At 34.5% G+C, this 12,326-nt stretch overlaps 1 protein-coding gene and 1 pseudogene across 6 annotated transcripts in view; one reads left to right on the top strand and one right to left on the bottom strand.

The window, feature by feature from the left end:
- Positions 1–12,326, top strand: part of LYPLAL1 (lysophospholipase like 1) — a 39,077-nt gene that overhangs the window by 20,739 nt on the left and 6,012 nt on the right. The window lies entirely within an intron of this gene.
- On the bottom strand, positions 5,426–8,276 carry LOC112634016 (annotated as a pseudogene).

The raw sequence follows: 12,326 nt of genomic DNA, 5'->3' as shown, positions 1-12,326 counted from the left end.
AAGTATTTTTTAAGTCCCCACTATGTGCCACACAGTATTATAGATGTTCACAGGGACATGCAGATAAATAAAACAGGATCTATCTGCCTTACATATTTCTTACAACCTGAAATGGCCAATAAGATTAAGTGGTAACTGTAATGCCAGCCAGGCTGTGATGAGTGCTCTAATGTGGTATAACTAATAGCTTTTCAAAGCAAATGATAGTGTATGTTTCTTTTTATTTCCCAGGACCTATCACAATGCCTGGCACAGAGCAAATACTCAGGAAATCTATAATGAATAGTATTACCCAATCAGTAAATTGTCGATTAGTACCATAGGAATTCAGAGGAAGAAGTAGTCATATGCATTTGGGGCTATAAGAGAAAGATTTAATAGAAAGATGGCAGTGGCATTTAAGATGCAGTGGCATTTAAGATGCACAGATTATTAAAATTTTAACTATTATAGTGTAGAAGTCTAGGTATAGGGAATGTACATTAAAATAGAAGTAGACAAAGTAATGCTTTTTGTTTTTGTCTGCCTGGACATTAGTTGGCTGTAACAAAGTTTGCGTCTAACTAGAAAGTATCTGTTGACTCAGATAGCCACAGTAAGAGACTAGAACATGATGAAATAATGGTGACAAAAATGAGTTCAAATCTGCAGTCCACCACTTCCTAGTTGGCTTACCACTTATTACCTACACTTAATTTTTGCTACCTAATTAGTAAAGTGGAAATAATAATATAATATCTGTTTACTGAGAGATGAATAAAATATTTGGTTTATTCTAGTCTCTCAGTAAATACTCTGTTCAGTTTTTATCCTTTATGTTGTAGGTATAATAACATGTAATAATTGGTAAAGGATCATTAAATAATGTCTTCAAGTCATAGTTAATTAGAATTATACTTTGAAAAACTAATTTGGTAGAAGGGGTAAGTAAAAGGATGAGAAGTCTGACATGGAGAAACGAGTATAATATAATGAAAGTCTGAAGTGGTGTGGTGGCAATAGGAAAATAAAAGATTAGGATAAGAAATTGCTTAAAAAAATAAAATTAGTCTTCATAAGCAAAAAAAAAAAATAGATAAAAGGAGAAAATACTCTGAGTAGTACTCTTAATGAGTGTGTATTGAAGAGTTTATCACAGTGAATGGTAACTGCTGTCCATTTGTCTCTTGCCCCATCTTCTCTCTTCCTTTCCTAGATCTATTACTTTATCTAGTTCATCTTTGAGTACTAGAGATACTGTGGATTTTCTGCAGTATATTACATTTTTAAAAATCCTAGTACAACAATATCAAATCTTTTAAAAATTTTAATTTAATTTTATTTTAAGTTCCAGGATACATGTGCAGGACGTGCAGGTTTGTTACATAGGTAAATGTGTCATGGTGGTTTGCTGTACCTGTCAACCCATCACCTAGGTATTAAGCCCTGTATTCATTAGCTGTTTATCCTGATGCTCTGCCTCTCACCGCCTCCCTGACAGTCCCCAGTGTGTGTCGTTTGCCTCTCTCTGTCCATGTGTTCTCATGGTACAGCTTCCAACAGTAAGTGTTTGGTTTTCTGTTCCTGTGTTAGTTTGCTGAGGATAATGGCTTCCAGCTCCATCTTTGTCCCTGCAAAGGACATGATCTTGTTCCTTTTTATGTCTGCATAGTATTCTATGGAGTATATGTACCACATTTTCTTAACCCAGTCTATCATTGATGGGCATTTGGATTGATTCCATGTCTACTATTGTGAATAGTGCTGCAATGGACTTACGTGTGCATGTACCTTTATAATACAATGATTTATATTCCTTTGAGTATATACCCAGTAATGAAATTCCTGGGTCAAATGATATTTCCGATTCTAGGTATTTGAGGAATTGCCACACTGTCTTCCACAACGGTTGAACTAATTTACATTTTCACCAGCACTGTAAAAGTGTTCGTTTCTCCACAGCCTCGCATCTTAAAATTTCAAAATACAAAAATTCTTGAATTTTTATTAATTGCCACTCTGACTGGTGTGAGATGCCATCTCATTGTGATTTTGATTTGCATCTCTCTAGTGATAAGTGATGTTCAGCTTTTTTTCATGTTTTTTGGCTGCGTAAGTGTCTGCTTTTGAGAAATGTCTGAAGAGTCATTTATGACAAACCCACAGCCAGTATCATACTGAATGGACAAAAGCTGGAAGCATTCCCCTTGAAATCCAGCACAAGACAAGGATGCTGTCTCTCACCACTTCTATTCAACATAGTATTGGAAGTTCTGGCCGGGGCAGTCAGGCAAGAAAAAGAAAGTGTATTCAAATAGGAAGAGAAGAAGTCAAACTGTATCTATTTGCAAATGACATGATCTAATATCTAGAAAACTCCATCATTTCAGCCCCAAAGCTTCTTAAGTGGATAAGCAACTTTAGCAAAGTCTCAGGATACAAAATGAATGTGCAAAAATCACAAGCATTCCTATACACCAACAACAGGCAAGCAGAGAGCTAAATCATGAATGAACTCTCATGTACAATTGCTACAAAGAGAATAAAATTAGGAATACAAAGGACCTCCTCAAGGAGAACTACAAACCACTGCTCAAGGAAATAAGAGAGGACATAAACAAATGGGAAAAAACATTCTACGCTCATGGATAGGAAGAATCAATATTGTGAAATGGCCATACAGCTCAAAGTAATTTATAGATTCAATGCTGTGCCCGTTAAACTACCATTGACATTCTTCACAGAATTAGGAAAAAAAAACTGCTTTAAAATTGGAACCAAAAAAGAGCCCATATAGCCAAGATAGTCCTAAGCAAAAAGGACAAAGGTGGAGGCATCATGCTACCCAACTTCAAACTATACTACAAGGCCACAGTAACCAAATCAGCATGGTACTGGTACAAAAACAGACACATAGACCAATGGAACAGAATAGAGATCTCAGAAATAAGACCGCACATCTACAACCATCTGATCTTCAACAAACCTGACAAAAACAAGCAGTGGGGAAAGGATTCCCTGTTTAATAAATGGGGCTGGGTAAACTGGCTAGCCATATGCAGAAAATAGAAACTGGACCGCTTCCTTACACCTTATACAAAAACTAACTCAAGATGGAATAAAGATTGAAATCTAAAACCTAAAATTATGAAAATGCTAGAAGTAAATCTAGGCAGTACCATTCACAACATAGACAAGCGCCAAAATTTTATGACGAAACTGTCAAAAGGAATCACAACAAAAGCAGAAGTTGACAAATGGTATCTAACTAAACTAAAGAGCTTCTGCACAGCAAAAGAAACTATCATCAGAGTGAACAGACAACCTACAGAATGGGAGAAAATTTTTGTAATCTATCCATCTGACAAAGGTCTAATATCCAGAATCTACAAGGAACTTAAATTTACAAGAAAAAAAAAACCCATTAAAAAGTGAGCAAAGTACATGAACAGATACTTCTCAAAGCAGAAACAAATCTTAAATGAAGTTTAACACACACATAAAAACAGTAGTAGGAGAGGTTACCTGTTTGAGCACCTATATTTTCTTAGAGGGAATCATGTCTTACCAGCCAGATCGCTCATAAACTTCAAAAAAAGTCACCTGGGAGAAAAATATAACACAAGACTTGATTTTGCAATGTCTGTAAGCCCCCTAAACCCCAAACTTGGAGCTCACTGAATGAAGAGAATTTGTTTTTCCATTGTTTTCTTCTTGAGAAAAAAGATGTATTTTGAAAATCAGTGCCTTTGATATCTTTTCAAAGTCTGACAGTGTGATTGATTAAATCAAGTCTCTTGTTGAATTTTTCTAATGCTCCAGGGTAGTTTTCTGATTGACAGTATATACAGAACTATTTCAAAGTTCATTGTAGAAAAGCCAGCAGAAATGACGAGTCAATAATAGGCACCAAAAAAGAAAAAAAAAAAAGCTATTATTAAAAAGTTTAAGTAGAATAGCTTATACTTGTAATATATGCATATATGTATATTATATATGTTACATATAATCCAGTTTTCATGGGTGATATAAAAACTATCAGAAATAGTTTTTATAGTTTAGAATTACAATTTTTAACATATAAAAACTTTAATTAAGATTTTGTCATGACTACACATTTGATATATTTTTTCTCATAATGGAAATGAAATTACATAAAAGTTATTAAACAATTATGAAAATAAATTTAACATTCACTTAAATATCTATTGTTCTTTCTTTTGGGTCTTCCAGAATGATTTTTTTCTTATTCTTTACCTTGATTTTTAAGGGAATTCAAGAAGATATCCATGTTTATAAAATCTAAGTTGACCGTTTCTCCCGTTTTCATTCTAATGTGTGAGTTTACAGCCCAGAAATAGGTTGCTAAAGCTATGTTTTAATATTACATGAATGCACAAAAGATGGTAAGTAAAATTAGAAGTGAACTAATTTCAAACATTTCTTGTGATATAGTTGGTGAAGTTGAAAAAAAACTACATACATACATTTTTCCTGGTTCCCATACCCCACCAACACAAACTTGAGCTTTTCATCAGATACAGAGGTTATTCTGTTTGTGTTTTTAAATGCATTTGTCTACTTACACATGATATATAACTGTTCAAAGTATATATATATCATAATATATGTGGCAACAGAAGGTCTGTATGTGAACACATGAATGATGATTTAATTAAGCAGTTCTCTTCCCCATTTATTTCTCGATACCAAGTAGTATGCGTACTCCAAAGTATGGTCATTCAGTGAAAAAAAGTATTTAGTATCTCTTTCTGCTAATGAGTCGGAGGTACTAATATATGTGTGAGTCCCTCAATTACCCTGTGCAAGATAAATTCTTTTAGGTATGATTAGGGTATCCTAAGTTAGAAACTCCTCTTTCATATCTTTTTTATGAAGTGAAATGAGATACTGTACAGACAAGAAGTATTATTCTGTTCATTAATAATCAAACTTTCACTCAATTTTAATATTTTAGTCTATGGAAAAAAATTTTATAACACTTCTTTTTAAAATGGGGAAAAATTGTACAAGTAAGTATGATCAAACCTCTCTTAAAACTGGTTAATACTGATCTTTTTTTTTTTTCTTTTTTGGAGACGGAGTCTTGCTCTGTTGCCTGCCCAAGGTGGAGTGCAGTGGCAAGATCTCTGCTCACTGCAACCTCCGCCTCCTGGGTTTAAGCAATTCTCCTGTCACAGCCTCCCGAGTAGCTGGGACTACAGGCGCATACCACTACGCCCGCCTAATTTTTTTTTGAGATGGAGTCTCACTCTGGAGTGCAGTGGTGCGATCTCCACTCACTGCAAGTTCTGTCTCCCGGGTTCACGCCATTCTCCTGCCTTGGCCTCACGAATAGCTGGGACTACAGGCGCCTGCCACCATGCCCGGCTAATTTTTTGTATTTTCGTGGAGATGGGGTTTCACCATGTTGCCCAGGCTGGTCTCAAATACAAGGTCCATCTGAAGGAAAATAGCAAATTTCACTGGCCTCACAGACAGAGAAGGAGCCATCATCTTTCATCACGAGGTCAATGCCACACACATCCATCCCAAGGATATTAGACACCTGGACAGCTAGCTGCTTTCTTTGTTCACTCTGAGCACATTATCCCCACACCACTTAGTGAGCAGTTGCTTTGCATCCTTCCATCTATTGAACATCTATGCCAACCATACAGCCTCCCATGACAATGGAACATATATCCTGTCCATGAAACTCTTCTAGCTTCTGGAATGGGTACAGAGCTTCATGATGATTAAGATGGCTTAGATCAGCCAAATAAATGGTGCTTATCTCGAGCCAAGAAAACAGCTTTACCTCTGTGACCCTGTGTATTCTTCACTACCATTGGTAACTCCAGTACTTCTGCTTCATCAATTATTTTAGCAAAATTTTTATAGCCATCATAAGAAAAAGTGTCTGACAGAGGAACACCATGGCCAGCCAACTCTTGAAATGCCCACGACTTATTAGCACATTTCAGGATGGCTTGAGATCAGTTCATCAACTGGCATTCCACCTTCTCTAGATGGTGCGAAACATTGATATCACCCAAGGGGTTGGTACTCTCACTGCCACCACGTGGGGTAAGCAGTTGATCCGTAGACCTAGTTTCCTTGCTGGATTGTTAACACCACCTCATGCATCACCACAGCCCTAAAGTCTTCTCACAGCATTTGGCCTTCAGTGCTCACAAGATCTCTTTTGGGGGTAGTGTTCCTGATGCCATGCTCTGTCAAAAACCACAACTCGGCAGCCAAAAGAGCTACACATCTTGATCTGCTTGCTCTTCCTTGCCTGGATTATTTCCTCTTGAGTATAAAGTTTATCACTTGATTATGGAAGATATTATAAAGAAGAGAGGAACAGCCAGATGAAGCGATGTATATGGCAAGGTCTGGACGGGTCCTGAAAACAAGAGCTTCTGTCTCCCTGGAGTTGCCTTCTGGCACAAGGAGGCAGTCCACTAACCTTGAATCTCTGGATTTTCTTAAGGTCTGGGAGCCAATATGAATTTTGTAAGTTTTATTTCGCTTTAAAGCCAATGATTCTTACATTTAGCTGAACATTTTTAAGATTCTTAATACGTATTATCAAATTCCTTTCATAAAAAATTGTACCAGTTGATACTTGCACTGCCTTTAGTAGAATTAGAACCTTATTACATTGAATAATATGGTCTTGAAAAAATTTTTCTCAGGCTGGGCACGGTGGCTCATGCCTGTAATCCCAGCACTTTAGGAGGCCGAGGCGGGCAGATTATGAGGTCAGGAGATCGAGACCATCCTGGCTAACACGGTAAAACCTTGTCTCTACCAAAGAATACAAAAAATTAGCTGGGTGTAGTGGCGAGCGCCTATAGTCCCAGGCAGGAGGCAGAAGAGTTGTGTGAACCCAGGAGGCAGAGGTTGCAGTGAGCCGAGATTGTGCCACTGCACTCCAGCCTGGGGGACAGAGGAAGACTCCGTCTCAAAAAAAAAAAAAAAAGAAAAAATTGTTCTCAAGTACACAGGAAGTGGCAACTAATTTTAATTTGTGCTTAATTTGTTGTTTTCAATTCCATTATAGTTTGACATAAAAGACTTTAAAAAAAGACTTTTTATAATTTCTTTGAAATAATTTCTGAGATTAAGTAAGTTTTCTCATTAGAATGTGAGTCAATATAAAATAAATTTTCTACTGGTTTTTCTAGTGTTGCTTTTTTTTTTTTTTTACACTGAATTATTTGACTCATCTGGAGTTTATTTTTGTTTCTAGCATATAATGAAAGACTATTTTCTGAAGTACCAAGAGAACCTTGTTAAAATACAGTCTTATAATTCTAAAGCAGCAGTTATATGGTCAGTATTTTGTTAAGCCTTTTTTGAATTTATGAAAATAAAATTTCTTTTTGGAAGATATGTTGATTATTATGAAATTATAAAATCTAAGATTTATTAATTTCATATTGTAATATATAATATACCAGATTAAAGTGGGGGTAAAAACATTTTTTGTGAGATAAGCTAATTAATGTCTATAAAGCATCTTTCTTCTACATTGAGATAAAGAAAGAGACCACAGAAGTGCAAATGCAGTCATGTTTGTTTTTGTTAACTGTATAGTTCTTTAACCAGCCAGTGAAAATAAATCTTCACTAAGTTTTATGGAATTGTACACATGCCACAAAACACACATGTTTCTTTAACTCTTATACTATGACAAAACATTAGTCCTGTTACCCCACTTTTCATATGCCGGATTCTTCATATACATGAGTTATTGATTCATAGAGCAAATAGTATTCAAGTCTTTTGTTGCAGTTTTTTGTTGCGGTTGTTGTTTATCTTAGTGATCCAGCTGAACTTCTCATGTATGTATTCCCTGAGTTCGAAACATAATTACAAATGCCCTTAAGCTGACAACATATAACGTAGTTAAGAACTTGGGCTCTAGACTCAGAGTGCCGAGTTCTTTCTAGTCCTATATTCCCCAGTTTGTAGGTGTCCAGTCTCATTATTCTCTGTGTCTTGGATGGTAGTAATAATACCTACCTTTTAGAGTTGTGAAAGTTGAACTAGTCAGTTCGTGTGAAATACTTACAAATGTGTCTGACATGTGATGTTGAAAAAGTTTTCTTGCCATTATTATATACTTCATACCACCCATCCTATGGGCACCTAGATAGCAAAAGGCCACACTGGAACAGTGGTACTACTTGGAGACTTACAGATAGCTCAGTTGTTTCTTCCCTACCAGCTGCTTGCTTTTTCCTCAGTGGTATATGAGCTGTGTTTCCCTCTTTCTTTTTCATTGCTCCTAGATTATTTAAACAAGAGTTACTGTTTGGTGTTTTTCTACTAGCATTTGTACTTTTGTACAGTGTCTATTAGGATACATTGAAGTTGTTAAATCAGATTTAAGTGCCATTCATAACATTTTAATGAAGGAAGGATTCTGTGGGAAATAAAAGAAAAAATGCATTTGAGATTCCAAACAATTTTTATTAAGCACACACAACCCATAGGAATAAAGTTAGTTTTTTTGTTTTTTTGAAAACAAAGTTTTTTTGAAACAGGGTCTTGCTCTGTTGCCCCGGCTGAAGTGCAATGGTGTGGTCATAGCTCACTGCAACCTAAACTCCTGGACTCAGCGATCCTCCTGCATCAGCTTCTCGAATTGGTAGGACGATAGGCACATGCAACCATATCTGGCTGTTTTTTTTATTTGTTTGTTTTATGTAGAGATGGGGTCTCTCCATGTTGCCCAGGCTAGTTTCAAACTCCTGATCTCAAGTGATCTTCTGCTTCAGTCTCCCAGAGTGTTGGTATTATACCTGTGAGCCACCATGCCTGGCCCAGGCTAGGTTTCTTTTAAAAAATAATTATAATGGGAAGAACTAGCAAAATGTAAGATTGGAAAAGAAATATGAAGGTAATAGGTTCAAAAGTTGTTACCCTTATTCATTTTGTTTAATAATCTGTTCAGATTTCTGATTTAATATAAGACAGTATGTCCTAATGGGACCCAATCTCTGAGAGTGTAGTTGTATTTGTGTAACTTTATAAACAAAACTACTCTCCGTATCTGATGTCAATAGCAGCCCATTCTTTCTTTGTGGTTTTATTTGATTAGTGGTATTTTGTTATGTTGAACTCAGTTTTAGAAACAATTTTTTTTTTTTTTTTTTTTTTTTTTTTTTACAGTATATGATCTTCCACCTTTTCTAGGTATTGTGTCTAGCTTGGACAGGTCAAAAATGATACTTCTCACATTTTATTTTCAAATTGTCAGTAACATTTTAAGTGCTGGAGTATAAAAGAAACAGAAATTTACAGTCTAGTAAGACAGATATGAACTGAAAGTATTCTAATACCGTACAGGTATTATTGAAGAACAATGTAGAAGGTATAGTGTAAGCAGCAAGGAGAAAAGTAAATCTTTCTGGGAGTTGGGAACTGCTTTGTTGAAGTGGCAACTGAGTCTTAAAGAATAATTGAGAATGTGACTGGTAAACAAAGAGACAGACATGCTCAGGAAAGAAAGCAAAGGACACGTTAAATCCTTCCAGGAAACGGTTTGGTGTACATCCCAAATCCTAGTATCATTAAATTATATACATGGAGTGAATGATGTGATCAAATGGGCATTTTAGAAAGATTATGCTGACAACTCTGGAGGGCTGACTAGTCAGTGTGAAGGTCAGAAAAACAGCAAGAAAGCAAATTCAATAGATCTAGTAGAATGATGAAATGCTAAACCGACACACTATTTTAATGAGTAAAACTGCATTTAAAATTTTAATCGTCTGTGGGGTTTAGCTATAAAAAGTTTTTGTTTTCTAAGTTTTCTGCATTGGATATGCACTGCTTTCTTAATAGAAAAAAATAATAAACTTTGTTAAGATAGGAAGAACTCAGCAAAAGGTTCATTACAGGGCATGTTCAATTAAAGGGGGTTCCTTGGAGACATTCATGGATCCTCACTCTGTACATTAGGAATATAAGAAAAATGTTGATTTTTTAAAAATTTATTTTTGTGTATTTATGCTTCATATGATTCTACCAGACATTAAGAGCAAACATAGGGAAAACAGGCAATAAAATATTGACTTTTAAATTACTTTTCGAAAGTTGGCAATATAGTCATTGACAGAACCAGGATTCAAATTCTGTATTCTGAGAAAATAATAATAGATTATCCTGGCTTCTTCTGGCTTTATTAACATATTAAAAGTGTCCAGTGTGCAGAATATAAGCATTTTATTGTCAGTACATTCTCCATCACTATTAAAGCCTGTCTTGAACTCTTCATTTCCTTCTAGTTTGTTTCTGTATAAGACAGGAAACTGGAGAAAGGTATATCATTTTTCCCTTGTGTACTGTTGTCCTTAGAAAGTACATATGGTAGAGATAACCTTAAATTAATTGGCATCTATATTGCACTGGATAGTTTTAAAATTGCCATTGTATGTCAGTGTTTTATATTTAGGTAATGTTTTAAGTTCTGAAGTTGTTTTTATATACATTAGATCTCTTGGGCCTTGCAGTAGGTAAAATAGGATATAATTATTTTCATTTCAGAGGTGAAGAAACTAAAATTCAAAGTGATTCCTGGCTAATACAGAGTTGGGACTAGAACCCAGGTCCCCATAATACCTTCCTTTATTGGCCACTAGGTGGTGATAATTTGTTGTTAAGAGAAAATACTGATATAATTTAGGCTTAACTTAGATCTAGGAAGTATAGAACCTGACAAATGATATTAACAGATTTATCCAAAATGTGATAATATGAGCATATTATCAGAATTTTGAAGCAGAGAGAATCAAGTGCTTCTGGAACTACACGAGTAATTTACGTGGATGATCTAAATATCCATCATGATGGGAATGGTTAAGGGAATGATGGCCCATTAATAGAATTCAGTATTATGTAACCATTAAGTACTATATGTATACACACATAAAAGGCACTCAGTAAGTATGTGTTCAATTAAAAATTATAAAATTTTGTAATTCTGTAGAATTTCAAATTAGTTTTACATGAAAAAAATAAGATAAAATTGAACATGTAGAGTTAAACTGTTAAAATGAAATTTAAGAGAACGTGTCAAAATTATTTTTTACAAGAAACATTTTGTACAATGGATGTACATTAATTTTGCAGAAAAATTAAAAATAAAAATAAATGAAGGAATAGTTAGAATTCCCAAGATGAGGTCTAGCATCAAAATTTCCAGCCTGCCTTTTTCTGAACTTGTACACGTTTTCTCTATAGCCCAGCTGGGAGCTAAAACTTCAGAATGATAGCATTCTTCTATTTTCTTTGAGCATATATATATTTTAATTAAACATTTTATATTTCTTCAACAACTAGTAGGACTTTAAAGGCTCTGGACTGTTGTTCTAACAGTTTTCCATAGAGGAAAATACTTTGTTTATCCCACAAGTTTTGTATGAGAGGAGATATACAAATAAATATATTAGTCATAATTTCTGTATTCCCAAATCTGAAGAATAATTATAATAGTACACCAATTAAATGGAAGAACTGTTGAAATTTAGAATGGTAATGGACTTTATTGCATGTTTAAAGCTCTTTGTAGTTGATAGCACACTTTAATTGTAAGTGGATTTTTTTAAGGATTTTACTTTCAGATTGATTATCTTAATGTTCCCAATATAGTCTTTTTATAGATTGTTTCTGTTTTATTTTATATAAAGAGTTCATAAAGCCAGGTTTATTATTTTTTAACATGTTTTATTCAGCTTGTTAATCTTAAGTGTATGTTGAAATGTTAACTCTTGACATTTTAAATACTTTGCCAGCAACCGTAAATACCCGTTATAACCATTACCTACAATGGATTTACTATTTTGGTATTTACTTATTGAACAGTAGATTTTATATCATTTTTTAGACTCTTAGGTGGAAAATTGAATTCAAATAACTAGTTCTTTGTGTTAAATTTTCTTCTATTAGGAAAAAATATACAAAGTCCCTTTTCACAGTAGTGTCCTATGCTAAAGGTCATTGTATTGTCAAAGACGGCTAGTGAGGAGTTACAGATTACCTCACAAAATCATAAATGGGAAAGGGACTTAGATTAAATCTTAAAATAATAATATTTCAATGAGTATATTTTTCTTCATTGTAACTTATGAGAATTGAACATGAAGTTAAATCAGGATGCATTTATGTGTATTCATAATGACATTTTATGTGTGGGTAAATGTTTTCTTTCTCTTTTTTTTTTTTTTTTTTTTGTTTTGTTTAAGTTGTTACCCTCAAAGGGCTCTGAAACTACCTAAAGTGATTACATTCCCTGGTCAACAAAAATGAAGTGTTTGTCACTTCATATG

Source organism: Theropithecus gelada, chromosome 1 (assembly GCF_003255815.1).
Source record: "Theropithecus gelada isolate Dixy chromosome 1, Tgel_1.0, whole genome shotgun sequence".
In the NCBI taxonomy this organism is placed as follows: domain Eukaryota; kingdom Metazoa; phylum Chordata; class Mammalia; order Primates; family Cercopithecidae; genus Theropithecus; species Theropithecus gelada.
Note: the sequence above shows the minus strand (reverse complement) of the source record. Positions and strands in the feature narration are given on the sequence as shown.